This window comes from Emydura macquarii, unplaced genomic scaffold (assembly GCF_026122565.2).
Source record: "Emydura macquarii macquarii isolate MOO-44397 ecotype Brisbane River unplaced genomic scaffold, CSIRO-AGI_Emac_v2 contig_1043, whole genome shotgun sequence".
Taxonomy (NCBI): domain Eukaryota; kingdom Metazoa; phylum Chordata; order Testudines; family Chelidae; genus Emydura; species Emydura macquarii.
Window position 1 is genome coordinate 9,422,827 of NW_027131180.1, and position 20,735 is coordinate 9,443,561.

The 20,735-nt window shown below is 40.5% G+C and overlaps 1 long non-coding RNA gene across 1 annotated transcript; it reads right to left on the reverse strand.

The window, feature by feature from the left end:
- Positions 1-349: 349 nt before the first annotated feature.
- Positions 350-5,289, reverse strand: LOC137151076 (uncharacterized). The gene is made up of 3 exons (XR_010919162.1): positions 5,232-5,289; positions 4,571-4,771; positions 350-463 (listed from the first exon to the last, which is right to left on the reverse strand). It is a non-coding gene; the product is annotated as an uncharacterized lncRNA (long non-coding RNA).
- Positions 5,290-20,735: the final 15,446 nt, after the last annotated feature.

The window sequence follows — 20,735 nt, forward strand, 5'->3', positions numbered from 1 at the left end:
ACAGAGAGTTCCCAGCTTCCTCCCATTTAAATGAGGGGACTTAGCATGAGCATCTAAACCGATTGCTACTGGAGTATCATTTAAGGAAGAAGTAATCTCTTAGGTAATTTAGAGATGACATGTAAAAGTACAGTGTGGAGTGAAGCAGCCTCACAATGCCAAAAGTACATATATACACTTAGTGATGAGGGAACCTAAACAAGCTGTGTGTTTTTCTGATAAAGCATTTGAAAACTAACCAAACCTCGGATCCCTCCAGAATCCCCACATAATTCCACCCCCCCTTACAACAATAGACACCCACCCCTGCCTCCAAAGACGCATCCCTGACCTAGTATTGTCCTCGTAGGGGACCAGTGATCTTTTACAGCTTACCTCCAACACGATGGACGGTACGGATGGATATTGCTTTGGGAAAAGCTGCCAGGCTGGGTCAATGCCCCAAATCCAGGATGGTCTGGATCTGGAAAAGAGAAATCAGTGGCCCAATCAAGATGTAGTCTGATATAGCACAATGCTATTTACTGCTGCTGCACCTAGCTCACATGGTTCTGAGGCAAAGACTTTCCCCATAATCTTTTTCAAATGTTTCCTTGTCTATCTTAGAAGAAAGAGCACACTAAATACAATCATTTCTGAGAAAACAAGTCAAAATGGCTTCTTCTGAGCCTCCTTCAGCATAAAGCAGAATAAGAACAGAAAGTATGTTGTGGACCAAACTGCTGCTTGAAACACCAATAAACACTGGGAAAAGGTCTGTTTTCAGTCAACTAGATTATGGAAAAAAATTGTGTCCAACTTTCAAGTTGCATAAATTATCATTTATAAGACTGCCTGTTGACGGCAGTGCCACTAAGTCAAGACCAGCCATACTTTGCCTTTTTAAAAAATTTTCTATCAAGTACCTCACATAACTCCTGTTTAGTTCAGCAGCATGTGATCTCTAGTCTAGCTAGGCTGAGTTACACTGGAATGTGGTAAGAAATTCACACTGCTGTGCAATGTGGTTTGGAAATCAAGATGTAACTGAAAGGAAATATCAGCCAGGGAGGGCATAACTAGTTTGGATATGTTTGTTTAGACAGGCATGAGGTCTTGTCTGCTGTGGTATTTTTCTTAAAATCTCCTACCATTGCACTGGTGTAGGAACATAAGCACAAGCTGTTACAGGGGTTCATTATGTCTGTATATGCGTAAACAGTTAACAGAGAAAGTTGTAGCCTATAGGACTAGCCTGCTTGTTTGTATATATATCTTTCCTTATAAATTTAAGTATTGTTGTTTTATTATAATAGAGTCATAGATTCATATTAAAACATTATAGCTGTAATGCAAGGTACCTTACAGGCCACATCCTGTATGAAAGCTAAGGCAATTAGCATACATATGTTCAGGACCTTTGGCCCAGTTAAGTAATGATGAGTTAAAGGATAAGACATATATGGTTATAACCTTTTCTCTAGATAAGTCAGGAGGCATCAAAACGGGGGAAGGGAGCTCTCAGGTTATGCCCCAAGTAAACTTCACAGATACACACAGAACCCACAAAAGGGCCAGAAATAAGAAAAGTGAGATAAACAAACTGTCTGGAACCACCTGGCAAGGATGTGGATATGTCATTAATACGTTCGAACCTGCCAACCTATAGAATAAGTGTACCCTAATAATTTGGGGGTGAAGAATCCAAGTTTAGACTTAGAAGGAGGACCCCTATTGCTCAGTGTATAACAAGGGGCAAATCGTGTTACCTGGGGTGATTGCCAGCTACTCCTTCTTGAAGCTTCTTTTAGTTAGTCTATTAAGATTCCTTCATTTATACTTAGTATTATTTGTATTGTTAGTTGTAGCCTTATAGCTCTTAGCTCTTGAGCATTGCCTACTCCACCCCTCTACTCAAGAGTTGAGGAACCAGACATCTCTCTCAACCAGGTCATCAGGAAGGGTGTGAGTATATTAATACAAAGCATACCATATATATATATATATACACACACATCACATGAGTCTCTAAAATATGACTAATTATCTATTATCCATTATCTATTTGATTATTCATTTTCTTTTAATCAGTCATTTGTCTTTCATTTTATGTTATCTTAATAAAAGCTTATAAAATTATACAAATTTAGCTATCAATGTGAACCTTCCTGTCGTGCATCCCGGGGTCCCTATAAAACTCTTCTGGAGCCTGATTCCAGGACAAGAACCTCATTATCTTCTGATCAGATCAGTTAGCGAGCCTATAACCCCATTCAAATTACTAAAACACCCAAAATCAGGCTACAAAGTGCTAGTAGCATAGTTCCTGGGTTTTGTGGGGCCAGTAAAACTTGTGCATGCACTGCAAATGTCTGTTTCTGTGCAGCTCTTTACATCAGCTCTTAATGCCAACAACTGCCAGCATTTTAAACACTGCTGCGTGCACAGCTGTTCTTAACAGGATTAGACAACAGGGGGTTTAAAACATTTGAGCTTCTATCTACAGTAGGGCTATGTGACACAGAGGGTTCTTGGTAACGGGTCCCTTATTCTTTGCAAATATCTCTCACCTCAGACCTGAAACTCACTACAGCAAACACATGTCTTGCGGAGTATTTAGCCATGAAGAGTAGCATGTAAAGTACCTACAAAAAACTCATAACTGGTCAAAATTCATAATCATTGCAAGATGTGTGTACAGATAATATTTAAGGACTCATGTACATATATTGAAAGTATGTTGTATGGTCTTGGATGTAAAACTTAGTCACCAGAGGATAATAGGTCTCTCTGATGGCCCATTCAAGCAGGAGGAAGTTGTCACCCTGCTCAGGTCAACTGGAGATGTAATTCAAGGCTCAGTTGCATAGCCTTGCTCCATAAAGACTATCAATGGAAAACCAGAAGAGACTATCTGCAATCAAACTAAAAACTATCAAGACCACCTGGACATAAAAAAGGAACATTACAACAGACAAGAGATGGCTCTGTCTATGTACAGAGACAAAAAACTGTTTCAGTACAACACAGGGTGGGGAAACGCACTCTGGATCTGTCACTGGCCCCAGGTGTAGTCTTTTGAGGGATCCCTGCTTGAGAGGTTGACTGGCCCTCCTTAGTTAGCCCCTGGTCAGGACAGCTCTTGGACCCTCACCTCTAATTAAGCCTAGCCATCTGCTTCAGTTTCAGGGGTGAGGCCCATTTGCTGTCCCAGGCCTTTCTGCCTCCCCCTCCAGCTCTATGTCTCCCGCAGGGGCAGACTTGTCCTCCACCAACTCTAAGTTGGTCTTTTTCCTTTCCTATTGCACATTTAGTGGGTGTTGCCATTAACTCAGCTTCTCTTAGCGATCAGAGAACAGTGGCTACTTTATCCATCTGAGAATCCCAATCCTTGTTATAGATAACTACATCATCCAAGTATTCTACTGCATATTGACTGTGCTGTTTGAGTACTCAGTTCATCAAATGCTGAAACGTGACTGCTGCCCCATGTAACCCTTAGCACATGGAATAGAATGAGCGTACAAAAAGCTGTCTTCTCCTGAGAATCCAGTGTTTATGGGATCTGGCAATAGCCCCCAATAGGATCTGTTGAATCCAAAGTGGTGATGTATTGGGTTTCTCCTAGTTGGTCTAAGAGTTTATCCACTCATGGCATGGGTAGGCATCAAATTTAGAAATTGTGTTCGTTTTCTGAAATCTCTCAAAAAATGCAGTGAATCATCCAGCTTTGGGACCAGCACACTAAGACTCCTCCAGTCATTCTGGGACTCTTCTATCACCCTGAGTTCCAACATGTTCCTGATCTCTTTCTCAATGGCCCCCCCTCAACTTGTTGGGGATTGGTCAGAGTCTTCCCCGTATTACTTTACCAGGTTCTGTATTAATGCAATGTTGTGTTGGCTGATGTTCAGATGACATAATCTGAAGTCATTTAATAGTTTGGATATCAATAAAAGAAATGAATTCTGACATAGAGGCCTCCCCAGTGCTTCCAAGCTGGCTGCTGAAATAAACCAGTATATTGTAACCCTTCTGTCATGCGTTACCAGCAGCAACAAGGGCCAGGTTCAGTATCTACGGGTTCCTCTGCATAATACAAAACAGAACCAGCTCAAAGCTGCCTCACAGAAATCTAGTAAAATTAAACACCATCCTTGGGTGCTTCTAAGAGGCAATACTTCCTCATTCAAAAGCACTAAGTCTGTGTAGAACAAAAGAAAACAAAGGAGAGCATTAATTTGGGAAAATACTGCAACAATGATCCAAAGGTATGCAAACAAGTACACACCCGCCCCAGTACCTTAGGCAGTAGTGTTTTGCCTCAGTTTCCCCCCTTGTGGTGTGAAAGTCCAACTGACAAATGTCCCTTTAACACACCACTCCCATTTTCCTTCCACTGCATCCCACTCATGGTTGGCTGTTTGAGGTCAGCAAACAGAATCCAAACGGTTCAGCAAACAGAATCCAAAGGTACATTCAGAAAAGGGATGAGGGTGGTTAAGCAATGCCACAATTGCTACCACAGCTAGCTATAGATGCCACTTCTGCTTTTAGCTGCAATGCTATGTTCTGAGGTTCCATCACTTACCCCGTTCTTAGTGATTTCAACAGGTAGTGGGGAATTTCACTGCTGCTGCATCCTCTATGTTACCTTTCACCACAATACTCTTTCTATGTCAGGTCTAAGATTCAGCTCCCCTAGATCAATCTATCACTGCCTTCAGCTATCCTGATCACTGAGAAGAAACAAGGACTCTCACCTGGGTATGATCAGCTCCGTTTTTAAACACTGGAGGGGGAAAACCAAACAGTAGCTAGAACCTTTTAAACAGCAACCACACCACTTAGAAATATTTATCCCCACTCCCTCTGACTTTCACTTAGATTTGGCATCACCCCCTTCCTGCCCCTCCCCACACACACACACACAGTGAGTAAGGTTAAAGTTCGGGTGATCCCCTCAATTATGGCATACTGAGTTACACTTCTGTTGCTCTTTAGTAATAAAATAAAGATAACAAAATTTCATTACTCCTGCATCCAAGACTTAAGTGAATTTTAACCCAAAACAGCCAAAATTGATCACTTTGGCAAAGCAGTTCTCTCTGCTGATCGCCTTGGAAAGAAGGTGTATCTATGCAAATATAGTCTGCTTGTGAGACCATTTTCCCCCAGATCATCAATAGATGGCAGGGGACAGCTCTTTCAGATCACTGGCTTACAGTATAAACAACCTATAGCATATGGACCTGATTACCACAGCCTCCCAGAACCAAGTAGCCTCCCTTTGCTATAATGGAGCAGTTTCCTTGGCAGATCTTTGTCTTAGAGGCTGCCTTCTCTTTATACTTCCCCTCATTAACAATGAAATGTAATTATCTTTGTTAATCAAGCTTTTGTAGGGTTCCAGGTGTCCTCTCTCAATTCACCTGACATGAGAGAGAAGCTCTCCCAAGTCTTAATTTCTCCTGGAATCCCTTGTCACACTCTATAAATAAATTGTCTTGCCATTTAAGAGCTGGAAGGACCAGAGCTTCAAAGGTTTTTAGGTACTTAAATACCTTAGAGGATCTGGGCCAAAGTACTATGTTTTAGTGGGCACTAACTGAGTCTCTATCTGCTTGTCACAGGTAAGTAAAACCTCATAACTTCCCTGCCTGCACACACACAGACAGACACACATGCACACAACTGGTCTTTGATTTCTGAACTACAGGAAATTTTAGGGGGAAAAAGCCTGATGTAGGCACAACTTTAATGACACACTGAGCATTAACCTTCTGGCCCTGACAGGTCAGGAAGAATCTCTCATTGGTAATGCTAATATGTGTCTTTGTCAACATCTTGAATTGGGAAATCTCAGTTCTCAAAATTAAGCAGGAATATGCAAGGGTGGTAAGAGTCCCAAGTGCTTTCCAAACAGCAGGAAAAGCAACTGTTTGCAAATGACGGCAGTGTTTTGGGGAAGTGAAAATGAGATGTCTCTTGACACAATATAAAATGACTTGACATGGTATGAATAATTTAGTGTGATGACATGGCTGTAATTTAAAGAGGGAAAACCTTTATTTCAGATTGAAGCATCTCTTGTGATCTGTTTCTCTGATCCTTCTGACCTGAATAGGACAAGGTGAACAAAACAGTGAAGTGTCTGCAGCATTTAGAAACTGGTTTCAAGCCCAAGTGAAATTATTTATCAGCGACTCAGCACACCTCTTCTATTGGCAGGAATATTGCACAAATTAAAAGGGTTCTTGCTTATTTTTGCATCCAAGAAACAAATCTGATTAAGATAAACAAGTAGGAGAAAAGGTTTCTTTTGAAAGCTATAAATAATGTCTATAATAAATGTCTACTGGCTGCTTGCCTTGAAGATATTTTTAAATGTTCCATCCTTTCACATTTAATCTAAAGTGCATTATACTGCAATTAACGATACAATACAGTCAACTGCATTAGCTTCCCTTAAATTTCCTGACATCATATATATAGCTCCAGGGAAAGGCTAGGGCAGAACAGGAACTTCCTGTTTCATTATTGGGCACATTGTGGTAATATTATGGATAATCCAGAATGGCAGGTTATTCTAATTATACATTTTCTTTTTTGATCCTGTCTTGGTTTGAATTCAGGTTAGTTTTGAAAAATTCAGACATTCCAGCCTAGGCATGTTCCCTTTCCATGTTAAAAGTGATAGGATTTTTCTTTAATGTACTTAATGTTGGCAAGTATTGTGAACAAGAATCACCTCTGTCTGCCTTTATCTTCTGCAGCCATGGGAAATTGTTCTTCTGTATGCCACTCAGATGCAGTATGTGGCCTTTTGAGACTTAATGAGCCTGTGGAATTTATATGGGGTTTCCATTGATCTGGGGGAAATTCAAAACTTCATTTGGATCAAGAGCAGTGCAATAAAGTACATTTTAAAATCCTCTGCCACTGGTAATGAATGATCAAATGAAATAGCCAACAGTCTTTTTATATTACACAACAACCAACAAAAATTTCTCAGACTCAAAACTTCTTGGTTTTATAGTAAGGTTTCCTCTAGGCAAAGGCCCTGGTTGAGGGCATGTGGTGGAACACATCCAGTGCTTTGTCTGGAACAGGCTCCCTTGCTGTAGGGGTGCTGCTGTTGCATCCTGAGGGATGGTATTATTGCAGTTAACAAGAGGAGGAGGCTAGAGGAGAAGCTCCTCCCGGGCTGTCCACAGTCTGCACCTAGCTCATGCTTGATAGGGGTGGGGCAATAAAAACAGTCACAGGATATTTGATTTGGTCTAAATTCAGATTATTCTGAAGAAGAGATCAACAAGATACTACAAAGTCTCAAATACAGACAAACTGGGTGACAGGTGAGGTGTTATTCTGTGTGAATGCTCTAACCCTTGGACTAAAGCCTATGTGGGGGACACCAGCATCTCCTGCTGCCATTTTGTGAAGGTTTAGATGTTTTCAGAGCATGGCTACTGGATTGGACCTAAAAGGCAAGGTATGTGGGCAATGCAGGGACTGCTCCATTTCTAGGCAAACTAGACTGGGGCCTCAGGCGGCAGATTCTGCCTCAGGCAGCAGGGACAGAGAGACCAAACCTGAGTGGCTCTGCGATCCTGTGCTTCAGGTTACAACGGCACTCACTCAGATTAGGATAGCCATCCCACATTATAATGGAGGGACATCTGGGCCAAACCTGAGTAGCTGGCGCTGTAACCTAGTGCTTGGCCCACCCCACCCACATCTACTTTAATCACCAAACCATCAGAAGTTTTGCTCCTCCCCTCCTCCCCCCTGCTCATTAAGTCTTCCCAGGTTGAGAACCTCTGTTCTAAAATGTAGGAGGGGGGCAGCAGATTGTCTTGAGCAGCATCTGAGGAACATTTAGTTTGCAAATCCCAATGGGATTTAGGCACCATGTTGCTAGACATTATCAGGGCTAAGGATATAGTGCACATGCCCAGTCCCTGAAATTTAGGTACTTCAGGGACTTTAATGGCAGAAACTTAGATGCCTAGGAACTTCTGGTGACAGCTGAGCAGTGGTTTTGTGATGCCAATAGCACCAAATTGTTAGGTGCCTAAATCCCTTTGTGAATCTAGCCCTCTGTCTCTTCCTCCAGTTCACCAACAGACAGCACAAAGAGCTCATTGTCTCTAGAGCCCTAGCCAAAGGCTTAGAGGAGTAACATCCTAAAGCAAGATCAGAAACCAAAGAGTGTTGTGTGAAAAAAAATAGACTAGTAACAAATGGACATTTGAACTACACAGACAGAAATTAGGACACACCACGTTAAATGCAAGGATAAAATCAATGAATCAATAACTTTGTGTACTATTTCCTAACACAGTATATAGAAAATAGAACTAGAAAGGGAGAATTATATTATTTACTTTTGGATAATACATGGGGACACAATTGATGACATAGAAGCAGGTATCCATAGTTAGGCCAACTTTGTAATTAAGATAACTGTGAGCCCAGTGTAAATATGATAGTGATAACTTTTAACACAGGGAGTTCTTCAAGAATTGCTGGACAAAATCAAATAAAGTAAATCAATGCAGACAAAGGGGCCCAGAGGGGAAATCTATATATAATTTATTTTTTACACAGAGAAATTGGCACACCTCAGTGGAAAGAGAAACATGCTAATTAAGCAATCATCACGATTATCAATGGCTCAGTGGACTACATGGTGCTGATACGATGTATATCCTCTGTTTTATAGATTGCTTCAAAAAGAAGCTTTTGCCCAAAGTATAAAGCATCTTAGAAACAATATTAATTTATGATTGATAAATTCAATTGATAAATCAGAGCTAAGAAGAAGAATGATGCACTCAGCAAACAAAGGGTCATACAACAAGGAAGATATCCTCTCAAATACCAATTTGCACCTGTGAACTGTTTCAACAAGCCTTGTACACAACACCAGGTGTGCAGTTTAAATTGATTTTTCACAAGCTGGTGTGCCAGTTAATCATTGTTTATGGTCACTGAAATGCATTGCATTAAATATATCCCCTGATGTGCCATTTATAAGGTCTGCTAATAAATACAGTGAGATTTTTAAAAGTCAGTGTGAATTTCATGTACTTATTTAGATTTAAATAACAAAAAGATTGCCTATAGAAGATCTCTAAGCACCCTGTCTTAATTTAAGGGTACAACAACATCATAACTCCAGCAGAATTAAGAAACCAACATACAACAGGAACAAATAACTCAATTCAGTGGGCCCGCCATAAACAAAAATCCCCCATCCCACATTTTCATCCCCCATTATTCTGGGAACTCGTCTCAATCCTCTCCAAAAACCAGATTAAATAGATGGGTTCTGCAGCATGGCTGGAAGGTCTCCAAATTCAAGCTCTGGGTGAATAAGGCCTACAAAATATAATTAAATGCCAGAAAAGGAGACATGGGCAGGCTCTCTTTAAAAGATCAGTAAGGCAAAAAGGAAGCTGGGCAAGAACCCACTTTACTGTGAGTTTATTATACAGTGACTGACTGCTGTCTTTCAAGACTATCACCTCTGTCTTGTGACTGAAAGGGGGAAAAAACGAACAAGTACTTGTGTTGCAAACAACTGATGCACGTTAACTGTTTAGAAACACTGCACCATGTAGCATCTGACTCCCACAGATCAAAACAAACACTTTAAGAATGAATGTTTCTGAAATGTTATTCCTGCCACCGCTAGCAAAGGGAAGAGAACTGGACATTGACAAAGGGAAGCACAACCCTGAAGAAAACTCTTTCTAGAGTTCGATCCTGTTCCTGATTAAAACAATGGGAGATATATCCTTGCTTCAATGGGAGTAGGCTAATCCTCCAATGGGAGTTGAGGGCACTACACACCTCCTCGGAAATGCTCATTATGTTGCAAGATTAAGACCCAAATATCAGATGCAGACTGGTAAAATGACACCAAAAATAAACATGGGTTATTAAACTGCAGAAGGAGAGGTAGTGGGGACATATGAAAAGGTACACAAAGGTGCCAAGTAAAGATGTTCACAGGGCCAATTTACAGCAATTAGCAAAAATCATAATATATCTCTACCTGCTAACTTCCACTTTAAAAAAAGGCTGTAAGCTAAAAATCTACCAGTTTAAGTAAATTGACATGGAATACTTTGTCAAATTCTCTCACCGGCAGCTACATGCAATTGTATTTATGGTTTCTATCAGATTGTCCAGACAACCCAACTCCATTTATCTGAGTGTATATTGTTGTTTCACTGTTCTGTAAGCATCTGATCCTTTTAAAAAAGAATCCAAAATTCACAATAGAAAACATTGCCCAAATGATCTGAATAAGCACGTAAACCATCACAAAGAGATAAAAGTAAAACCATGTAGTTAGTCAGTGACTCAAACCTTACATGATACTGAAAGAAACTCTTCATGATTAGTTTGTGAGATGTTTGTGAGATTTCCCTTTCCACAATAGAATTTTGCCTGAATTTCCTCCTATGAATTGTCAAGCATAACCACTACTCTCTGGCTATTTACATCAACAGCTTCCTGTCCGCACATCTATACTTCCATAAAACTACCTAGGACCAACACCAAGATTTTAACAAGTAACTGGTCATTTTGGGTGCCGTCATTTTTGCAAACCCAACTTGAGAAAGCTTGAAAGATTTCATGGAGGGGTGTTCAACACATTCTGAAAATCAGGGCACCTCATGACATTTCAAACCAGACACCCAAAATTTGAGACCACCCAGAATCATTTGCCACTTTTGAAAATCATGGCCTGAGATTTTTCAAGAATGGGTGCATAAATTTAGGCTCCTAACTCCATATTTGGATGGCTGGTAAGCAACCCAATTTTCAAAAGTGCAATAGCTCCCATTGACTTCAAGACCAAAGAACTCAGTTTTCCCATAAGACTAGCACGGTCAATGGAAGAGCAAACATCTCCATCTTGGCCTGCTAATGTACCCTAATGCTGTTCTGGAAGAACAACTTCTATAGTTGACAAAGAAGTTAATTTTCTCATGGACTTGACTTTTCTGCTGAGACTGCCAGACAGGGGTGCTATTAGTACCAGTTCTGGCAGTGATTTAATAATGTTAACACCTGTCGACTGGACGCTGGACCGCAGTGTCCCAATTCATTTCACATAGGCCACTGAATAGTTATCTGACGGTAACCATTTCTTATAATTTCTGACTTCAGTCAGATATGAATGGTTGACCTAGAGGTGAAAGGCTCCATATTAAATTAACAAACTTCTGAAACATCCAATTGCCTCACACCTGCATTTCCTTTAACTAAGAAATAATTCTTTGCTGTGAGCATTTGCATTTACAGTGGGACTTATTTATGATAACCAGTGTGTCACAGAAGATTAAGGTTTTCCTATCCAAAGATGTTCAGGCACATGGTAGCAGAAATTTTTTTTTCTTAAGAGAAATTCTAAAATGTATTAGGAAAAAAGAAACCAGAAGTTTAAAGAGAGAGAGAGAAGCAAGGAATTAAAATAAGTCATTCTCAAAGAAGGAAAGAAAATGATTGCTGCTGTAACTGCACATGCATTCTTACTGGAACAGCAGCAAGCTAGACCACTGCTATGTGCTAGGCAACAATTATATAAACAGAAATAAAGCTCACAGAATTCTTGGCAAGTGTCATTAAAATGGATTAAATATAAACATAATCCATATCATAAATCATGCAGAAGGAAATATGGAGGGGGAAAAAGGAATGTATAAGGTATTCTTAACATTTTATGTATGCCTGTAGACATCAGAATGCAGAGTCCTAGCCACCTAGAGGTATGGGGGGAGGGGGATTTTTTTCTCAGATCAGTCTCCTTCAAGTACACTTGCTGAAGAACAAAAGACTAAGGCTACGGCTACACTGACAGCGGCAAAGTCACCATGGTCAGATCGATTTATCTAGATCGACTGAGGGTCAGTGAAGATCCGCTCAGTTGATCCAGAAATTGACGTATTAAGAGCACCTTCACAAGTGGCATAGCGCTGCATCAACAGGAACGCGGTTCCCGTCGGTGCAATGCAGTGAAGACGGCACGCAGAAGAGGAGCAGAGAAGTCGACGGGAATTACGCAAGTTTTTTGCGTAGATTGTGTATCTCCTGTCAACTGCCACCAAATCTTGGAGGTAAGTGTAGACAGAGTCTAATTAACCCTATAACACTAACATTTTTTTAAAAATATAGTAAATTACAAGGAAGATGGGAAGACCCAAATGCAAACAGGTTTTTAATTGGATTGTTTATAAGATGAGATTTTTTTAAAATGCTGAACATTTTATCATAGAAGCATAGAAATGTAGGGATGGAAGGGATCTTGAGAAGTCATGAAGTCCAGTCCCCTGCATTGTGGCAGGACCCAGTAAACTTGGACTATTCCTGACAGGTGTTTGTCCAACATGTTTTTAAAAGCTTCCAATGATGGGGACTCCATAACCTCCATTAGAAGCCTATTCCAGAGTTTAACTGCCCTTATAGTTAGAAAGTTGTTTCCTAATATCTAACCTAAATCTCCCTTGCTGCCCATTACAGCTTGTCCTACCTTCAGTGGACATGAAGAACAGTTGATCATTGTCTTCTTTATAACAGCCCTTAACATATTGGAAGACTGTTATCAGGTAGCCCCTCAGTCTTCTTTTCTCAAGTCTAAACATGTCCAGTTTTTTCAACCTTTCCTCATAGGTCCGGTTTTCTAAATCTTTTATCATTTTTGTTGCTCTCTTCTGGACTCTTTACAATTTGTCCACATCATTCCCAAATTGTGGTACCCAGAACTGGAGACAGTACTCCAGCTGGGACCACACCAGCGCTGAGTACAGCAGGACAACTACCTCCCATGTCTTACATGCAACACCCCTAAATCATATTAGCCTTTTTTGCAGCTGCATCACATTGACACTTCATATTCAGTTTGTGGTCCACTATAAACCCCAGATCCTTTTCAGCAGTACTACCACCTAACCAGTTTTTCTCCATTTTGTAGTTCTGCCTTAATTTTTCCTTCCTAAGTGAAGTACTTTGCACTTGTTTTTATTGAATTTCATCTTGTAGAATTCAGACCAATTCTCCTATTTGTCAAGGTCATTTTGAATTTTTAATCTTTCCTCCGAAGTGCTGGGAAACCCTCCCAGCTTGGTGTCATCTGCAAATTTTATAAGCATACATTCTATTCCATTATCCAAGCCATTATGTCCCTTGCCAGGTGTAACTCACTTTGTGCCTTAGCCTTTCTGATTTTGTCCCTACATACTTGAGCTGTTCTTTTGTACTCATCAATTTGACCATGTTTCTACTTTTTGTGGATTCTCTTTTGATTTTCAGGTAATTAAAGAGCTCCTGTTGGAGTCATATTGGCCTCTTATCATTCTTCCTATCTTTCCTTGGCATCGGAATAGTTTGCAGTTGTGTCTTTAATATCTGTCTCTTGTCTTGCTGGACACTTTTAATAAGGCAATGCAAATAGGAAGTCTCTCAGAAGACGCTTGCAGGAGAAAATATCGTAAGCTTTTAGGCTCAGGATTTTACTCCTTGCAGCAAACACATATACTTTGTTAATTAAAAGTAAATGTTCATGCAAGGAATTTAGCTCCTTATACATGAATTCAATAAAACAATTAGAAAAATAGCTAAAAGTAAGAAGAATCAGTCATGGAGTTCTAAATTAAATTATTTGTAATCCCTTTATTTTGGAATGCTTCAAGAGCTGTGTGGGTAACAGAAAATCCTTTGAATTCAAGATACCAGATCCTCGGCTAGGGTAAATTGTTGTAGCTTTCTTGACTTCAACTGATGCTGATTTGCATCTAGCTTGGTAATTCTAGACATACATGTAGACTCCAACTCAGTTTTAAGAAATCTCGATTCCCTAAAGCCAAATAAGGACAAAGTACAGTCCATGTCTTTCCAATTTCCAGCTTGTTACAAGTTTTCTCCATTCCCTTAACAGCTGTTATAGTGTCAATCTGTCTGTGTTTAGAATCTCCAATTCTAAAATCCTTCCACAGCCCCAGCCCTGGATTATCATGATTATTAAAAACTATTTACATAGTACTGTAAATTAAAGACAGCTCTTTATAAACATGTACAAGTGACATTCCTTGCTCTTTTATTCCTTATGAATGCCAAAAAGAGGATATTCAACTGGATGATTCCCACTGGCTATTAAATGGTCTCCTCAAGTTCTCTTTTGATATCCTCTTACAGTTTTACTGAGTTTCTACTGTGTTTCTAGTTATACAAACTTTTAAACAAATCAAGCGTTGAAGAGCAAGGATAATTTTCATAAGAAGGCCAGTTCTGCTCTCTGTACAATGCTAGGGCTGATTATGGTGAACAAGGAAAACCCTGCTTGAGGATAGTAATTTCTAAACCTAACCCACATCATGGATGGAAAAAATCCTCAAACATAGTGGGAAGAGTTTGTGTGAAAATATAAACTTGGGGATATACTCACACCATTTGAATAGGGAGCATTTTGACATTGCTTCTTGTGTACAGGACTCATTGGTTAAAAATCTTTTGTCCTAATAAAACCCACAAAGCAGTCTAAAATTGAAAGTGAGGATAGGGTGACAATCTGGGAGAAATGCCTGTGTGTGTGGTATTCTGCCTTCATGCACCATGCCCTACTGTTAGCTGGATTAAGGGCCCTTATATCCCTACTCTGAAGTGCAAATTGTTTTTTGGTGTGGTTTTGTTGTAGCTCTTTTAACAATAGCTGCTCCTCACCTGTATGTGTAGCACACAACTGAGTCTGTGCCCATTACTAAGTGACATCCACACTGCTTCTCATATACACCTTCGTTACACTTTGCTCTTGTGACTGCAGTGGTAGCAACAAAGATGTAAACACATGGAGCCTAATCTTAGTTCTACTGGAGTTGATGCCAAAAGCCTTCATTTACTTCAAAGCTTGCAGGACTGGATCCAGACTAAACGACCTGTGCAGCACATGGAGTTTACTTTCTATACCTGCTGTCTGAGCTTGGGCAATTGCTCTGCATAAAGCACAATCCCTTCTTCAGAGTCTGATCTGCCCATTTTAGTGTCTAAAATAACTTTGTACCGCGTTAGCCCAGCAGAGCCAACACAGTGGATAGAGAAAAGTAGCTTCTTTCCTCTTTATGCATTTTCATCAGAATTATTTTGTAAATTCAAGTCAGCTACACTGCTGGAGATCTATTCTGTCTAGTTAGGCGATTATATGGTCCCCATTAGCGTAGTAGCTGAGCACCTAGCAAACAATGTTTTCATCCTCACAAAGACCACATCTTCCCCCTTGAGATTGATAGTTATAGACTTATCATCCCCATTGTACATATGGAGGAAACAGACATAAAAAGGTTAAGCAACTTGCTTATGGACACACAGGAATTTTCTGGAGCAGGCACGATTTTTATGCATGCCTCCTGACTTAGAGTCCAGCACCTTAATCATAAGGCCATCTTTTTCTGTCTTTTAAAAGCAGAGGGTGAAATGTTCAAAACAGCTAAGGGAATTACACACCTTTCAATGGCAGATGGGAGTCTAACTCCCTTAGTCTTTTTTCAAAATCCCTCCCAATGTGAGTTCACAGTTGGGTCTAATTAAGCCCTCAGAATCTTTATTGCAGGTGAGAATGTGTGAGAAGGAAAGAACCTCTCTTAACTCCCATATCCCAGGGTGAGTGTGCTGATCTGGCAGTTGGAAAAAAGCACAATTTTTACTTTTAAACTGAACAAATTTCATCTGAAATCAATAAGAAACAGCAAGCATGGAACCTTCCCAAGTTTACATGTTTACAGAGTCATCTTTCAGAGCACAGCTACACTTTCAGCATTGCTTTCAAGCTTCAAGATCAACCAAGGAGTTGGGGGTGATACCAACTGAATTTCAATGTTTCAAAACAAAAACAGGACTTCTTAAATATGTCTTTCAATGGGATAGAGTTGGCCAGCAGAGAGGCACATCTACAAACAAACATATAAAGCTGTATCCCTTCTGCTGTAAAAGATATGAGGAAAACTCTTTACTAAGTAATAAAAAAAAAAAAAAAAAAACCCTAGCTGTTGACTGGTAATGATAAATGTTTTGAATGCTTTACTTAGAATAAATTATCTCAACCATCTGATTCCCACAATAAATTAAATAATCGGATCTATTTGAAACATATGCTTGTGAGGGAAGATCAAAATCAGCAAAGTGTGACTGCAGCTCAAAAACTGTGTAGGTAGTTCTCATCTTAAAATTGTATGGGTTTGCAAAGATTAGCTAATGTGTTAGAATGGTTAGGAGGGGATTGGGAATCCTATCTGCTATTCTTCAACAGGCTCAATTGTCTAGCTGACCTGTCAATAAAGGAAGCCCCTAGACCATGGAGAGAGTTGCTGAGGCATAGCAAGGTGTATTGGCCAAGTTCAGCATTAATGCCAATTGTGAATAACCTATTATTCATGCCTAGCTGGATATTTCTATTGGTAAGTAAATGGGGGAATTGTTCATTTGTTGACCTTCTCTGTATAACTAAGGGACATTTATTTCTTCCCTTTTGATAATCGGGCAAAGATATAAATTGCTCTTCTAAACTTACTGGAATGAAGAAGCAGACATTTTTCTTAGTAACTATCAAGGAGGCACACTTGAGGAAAAGGAAATGTTTCATATAAGAAGAGGGTTTCTTACTGATAAATTAAGTAAGAGAAAGACTAAGATTAGGAAGAGGGGGAGATGGAACTAAGCCAAACTAAACAAACTTTACGGCTGTGTTCTCATTTGTGCAGTACCTGTAGCATCTGTAAGCCATATGTATGGTGTAAGTGTGATGCCAAGTCAAATAGTCTGTGTGAGAGCTTGTAATCAGTCCTCCTTGCATTTATAAAGGCTTGCATTTGGCTTGTCCTGCTTGTGACTCAAGGCAAATGAAACACCATAAACCAAAGCAATTTACAACAGTATATTTCAGTTATCCACCTTACTCAGGAAACAGAACTCCCCTAAAGAGTATGATCTCTGTGCTATCCAGTACTAATAAACCTACAAGAATCTGGCCATCTGCAAAAAGGAATTTGCACCAGTTTTATAAAGATTTATATTCAGCTGTAAGCATATAAGATATCAAGAAAGCTGTGGGATAAAGATTTGAAATGGAGTGCACAAAACAGGAAAAGCTACCAACCCCGGTTAATATACATAAGATAATAATTAGTATGCATTGAATCCTTGGGAAGAAAGCAGATGCACAAGCATTTTTACTGAAGATAAATGCAGTGTGGCTGCTTCTAAAGTAAACCACAAAGGCAACTTTTTTCTTCTAACTCTTAGTCATGCTTGATGATTTTGCAGCAGTTTTGTAAGAGAATTAAGCAGAGATATCATGGAAATTAATGTTTCACCTAGTCCACTGAATCTCATGTTCAGGATGTGACTGGATGGAACGAAGTAAGGCATCTTTGTTGTCTGACAGGCTGTTATTTGCAGTGAGAAGATGCAGACCTAATCGTTTTTGGCCTTTAGACTGTATGAGAAAGATGCAGAAAAAACCACAAAGAAAACCATTAACACAATTGGTGATCAAAATAATAATAAATAAAAGCCATTCCCTAGATTTCTCTACTTGAGGCTAAGAATTTCTTGATCACTGTACTTCTGTGATAAACTGAAAAACCACAGGGAAGAGTAGACCTCTAGCATTTTGAGAGAAAGCAGGCTGAAGCACTGTAGTGCCACAAAAATATACGAAGAAAACACTTCCGAATCCCCATGAAAATGCACAGAGAAATAATTTGAATGCCTAGTTTACACTACTGATAGCCAGCTGGTGTTCTGCAGCAAGTTTCTGCAGCTCAAGATCCTGCAGCCAACTTTGATCGATCCCCTTCCATGCCCAACTTTAGTAACTGAATTGATGGCCAAACTGTGCCAGGGCCACAGTTCCTTACCTTTTAACTATAGAGTTTTCTAATGTAAAGTGATGCCTGGGATGATCTGAAACATGGTCTTTGTGATTTGGCATGTGACAAGACGTGGCATGCCAACAACCCATTGTGCACGATGGTGCTCAAAAATTCAAAAAGTAGGTATTGTGCAGGGCCTTAGCAAAGATGAAGCCTATGATAAGTTAAAACGGGCAAGAAAAGGGTTAAGGACTACCTGCCGGTCACATGACGCAGCCAGAGCTTGAAAGGAAGTGTGTGTCCTCCTTTGAGGGCTGCAAAAAAGGCAGCAGAAAGGCCTCTGCAGCTCAGGTTGCTCAGGGGAATTGCTTTGGGGTTTTTTTAATCATGAGTTTTTGTGCTTCAACAATAAATTGTGTCCTGGGTCAAGGCCCTGAAAATAGACTTGGCACTGGTTCTTCCCTGGGCTGATCAGACAGCCCAGCACCTTACAAAGCCTAAGTTAAACTTTTCATCTAGATAGCTGATCACTGGTGGCAGTGCCTGGGAAAGAAGGTACTAGTGAGCAGAGGCACAGTGGCATAGAAGCAGGGGAACAGAGATGGTAAAATCTAACCCAGGGTCAAATCTTGTCTTATATATATATATATATGTGTGTGTGTGTGTACATACATACTGTGCATAAGTGTGTATTAATAAACATCATGGGAGGAGGTATGCCCCATCGACAAGTACCCTATCCCGTATCCCAGTTCTCAAAACAGTCCTTCACCTTCCCTTCCAAAGCCAACCGGGCTATGTTTCCACTTGCCCAGACAGTATGAACATAAGTGCAGTATAGGAATCTGAATAGAAAATCATTCCCTAATTCCCTCATAAAAAGTCTCCTCAATTCTTTCGACACTCTCTATCATCCCCGGTTTCTAAAACCTTTTGATTCAACCAACACCTTTATCACAACTCCCTAAAATTGCCAAAACCTTCCCTCTTCTCAGTGACATTCATCCTTAGCTCAGTGAGCATCTCATACCATTCCCAGAAGCACAGATCTCAGGGGGGTGAGTCTAGAAACACAGTGGAGTTTAACTGATATTCAAAATAAATACAAGTAGCCACATGCCCATTGAACATAGATACTTCTGAACACACATTGGCTCTAAAAATAACACATTTCTTAAACCTCATCAGTCAATTTCTAAAACAAATTGATGCAGCAGAACAGGGTTGCCTGGCACAAAAACCAAACCCAACCCCCCAGCAGGAACATCTCACTTCTCAGCCAAGAGTCAATAGCCCAGTCCTGCAGCAAGGACTCATCCTTCTAATATCTGCTTGTGTGGCTTTTTTTAAATATACCCCGGTACATTTACTAGGACATTATAATGTTTTACCATGAATAATTTATCCCAAACTACAGCTCTCAAAAAGAGAACAAAGTACATATTGTTATGTATTAGTCTTGCATTTTAGGGCCAGACCGAACTGGGAAGATACTAGCTTTTGTAAGGGTTGTTGCACTCCCCCAGGAGAAGACTCCAGGGGGTACAGAGCATAGAATGGTGCATACCATTCTTCTCTCTTGGTTCTTAGCCCATTCAGGTAGGCTTGTTGATAAAAGATGGAGGCTAGGGAAGGCCATGGTCCTAGATCTCCTACTCTTCTCCAACATCGATAGGATGCCTTGTGTCCCTTTGGGTGTTTGGACAAAGCAGTCTCTGTGCTACCCTAAGTGCAGAGATTGTGACTGGGACTGGCACTTCTGAACAGTGTGAAATGGGGTTGGGAAAGACAGACTGCTGGTCTCTCCCACCCCCACAGCTGAACAAGGCACAATCTAGTCTTTTGTGCATACGTGCTGACATTGGGCAGAATGCTGCTCTCAAGTTACTTCCATACAAACCATTCCAATCAAGGTGCTGTGTAGCTGTATCTGGGAGCAGAATTCGCCTTTTAGCGACTATTCAGTGGCTCTCCCAAACCTTAGTGATGTTCTGTTGGGTTTTGATACTGAGGAAAAGACCAAAGTTCTCCACTAAGGCTCCATACTCCCTTAAGTGGGAACAACCTCTGCAGCGAAGAGGAAACACTGTGACCGAAGTCCCAGAGTTTCCTTCAGATTCTTCCAAGAGTGGGAAAGGGGAGATATGTTTTCTGTCCATGAAAGAAACCAGAAGTTCTGTTCCCATGAACCTTAGATCCCTTGAGATATGCATGGGTCTTAGAAATCCTTAGGAAGCAAGGAGCACCCACATTTGCTTCCATTCCACTGACTGGTTCCTCTGTCCCCTGGTATGGAAGGCTGAGTTCTTCAGATCTTAACCAACTGCATCTGTGGTCAAGGGGATCAGGGCAGGTTTCCACACTGCACAAGTCACAACAACAATCGTAGTCTGTAATAATTTGTCCTGGTTAACCCCACCCCCGGTTTGAGAATTATATCCCAGGCAACTTCCATATTTTCACCCACACCCCCAGCTCTTTGGGGCCCGAACTATATGGTGCCCCTGCCCAGGGCCTTTGGCAGAGTTACTAGGAAGGATGAGGATGCTGCAAAGGCTCCCATCAGTACACAGACTTGGAGGGGAGCATGTGACTCTATACCACACACTTACATCAGTATAAAAATGTCATTCAGGAGGTGTGAAAAATTCCCACCTCTGAGATACACAGTTATACCTACCTAAACGTCAGTGTAGACAGTGCTATATCCATGGGAGGGCTTCACCCATCAACATAGCTACTGCCTGTCACGGAGGTGGATTAACTATGTCAATGGAAGAAGCTCTCCTCACTGAAGTGCAATAGGGTGCAGCTGCAGCAGTTTAAGTGCAGACCTGCCCTTAGTTAATATATTTTCTCTCAAGGATGGTGCAGTGA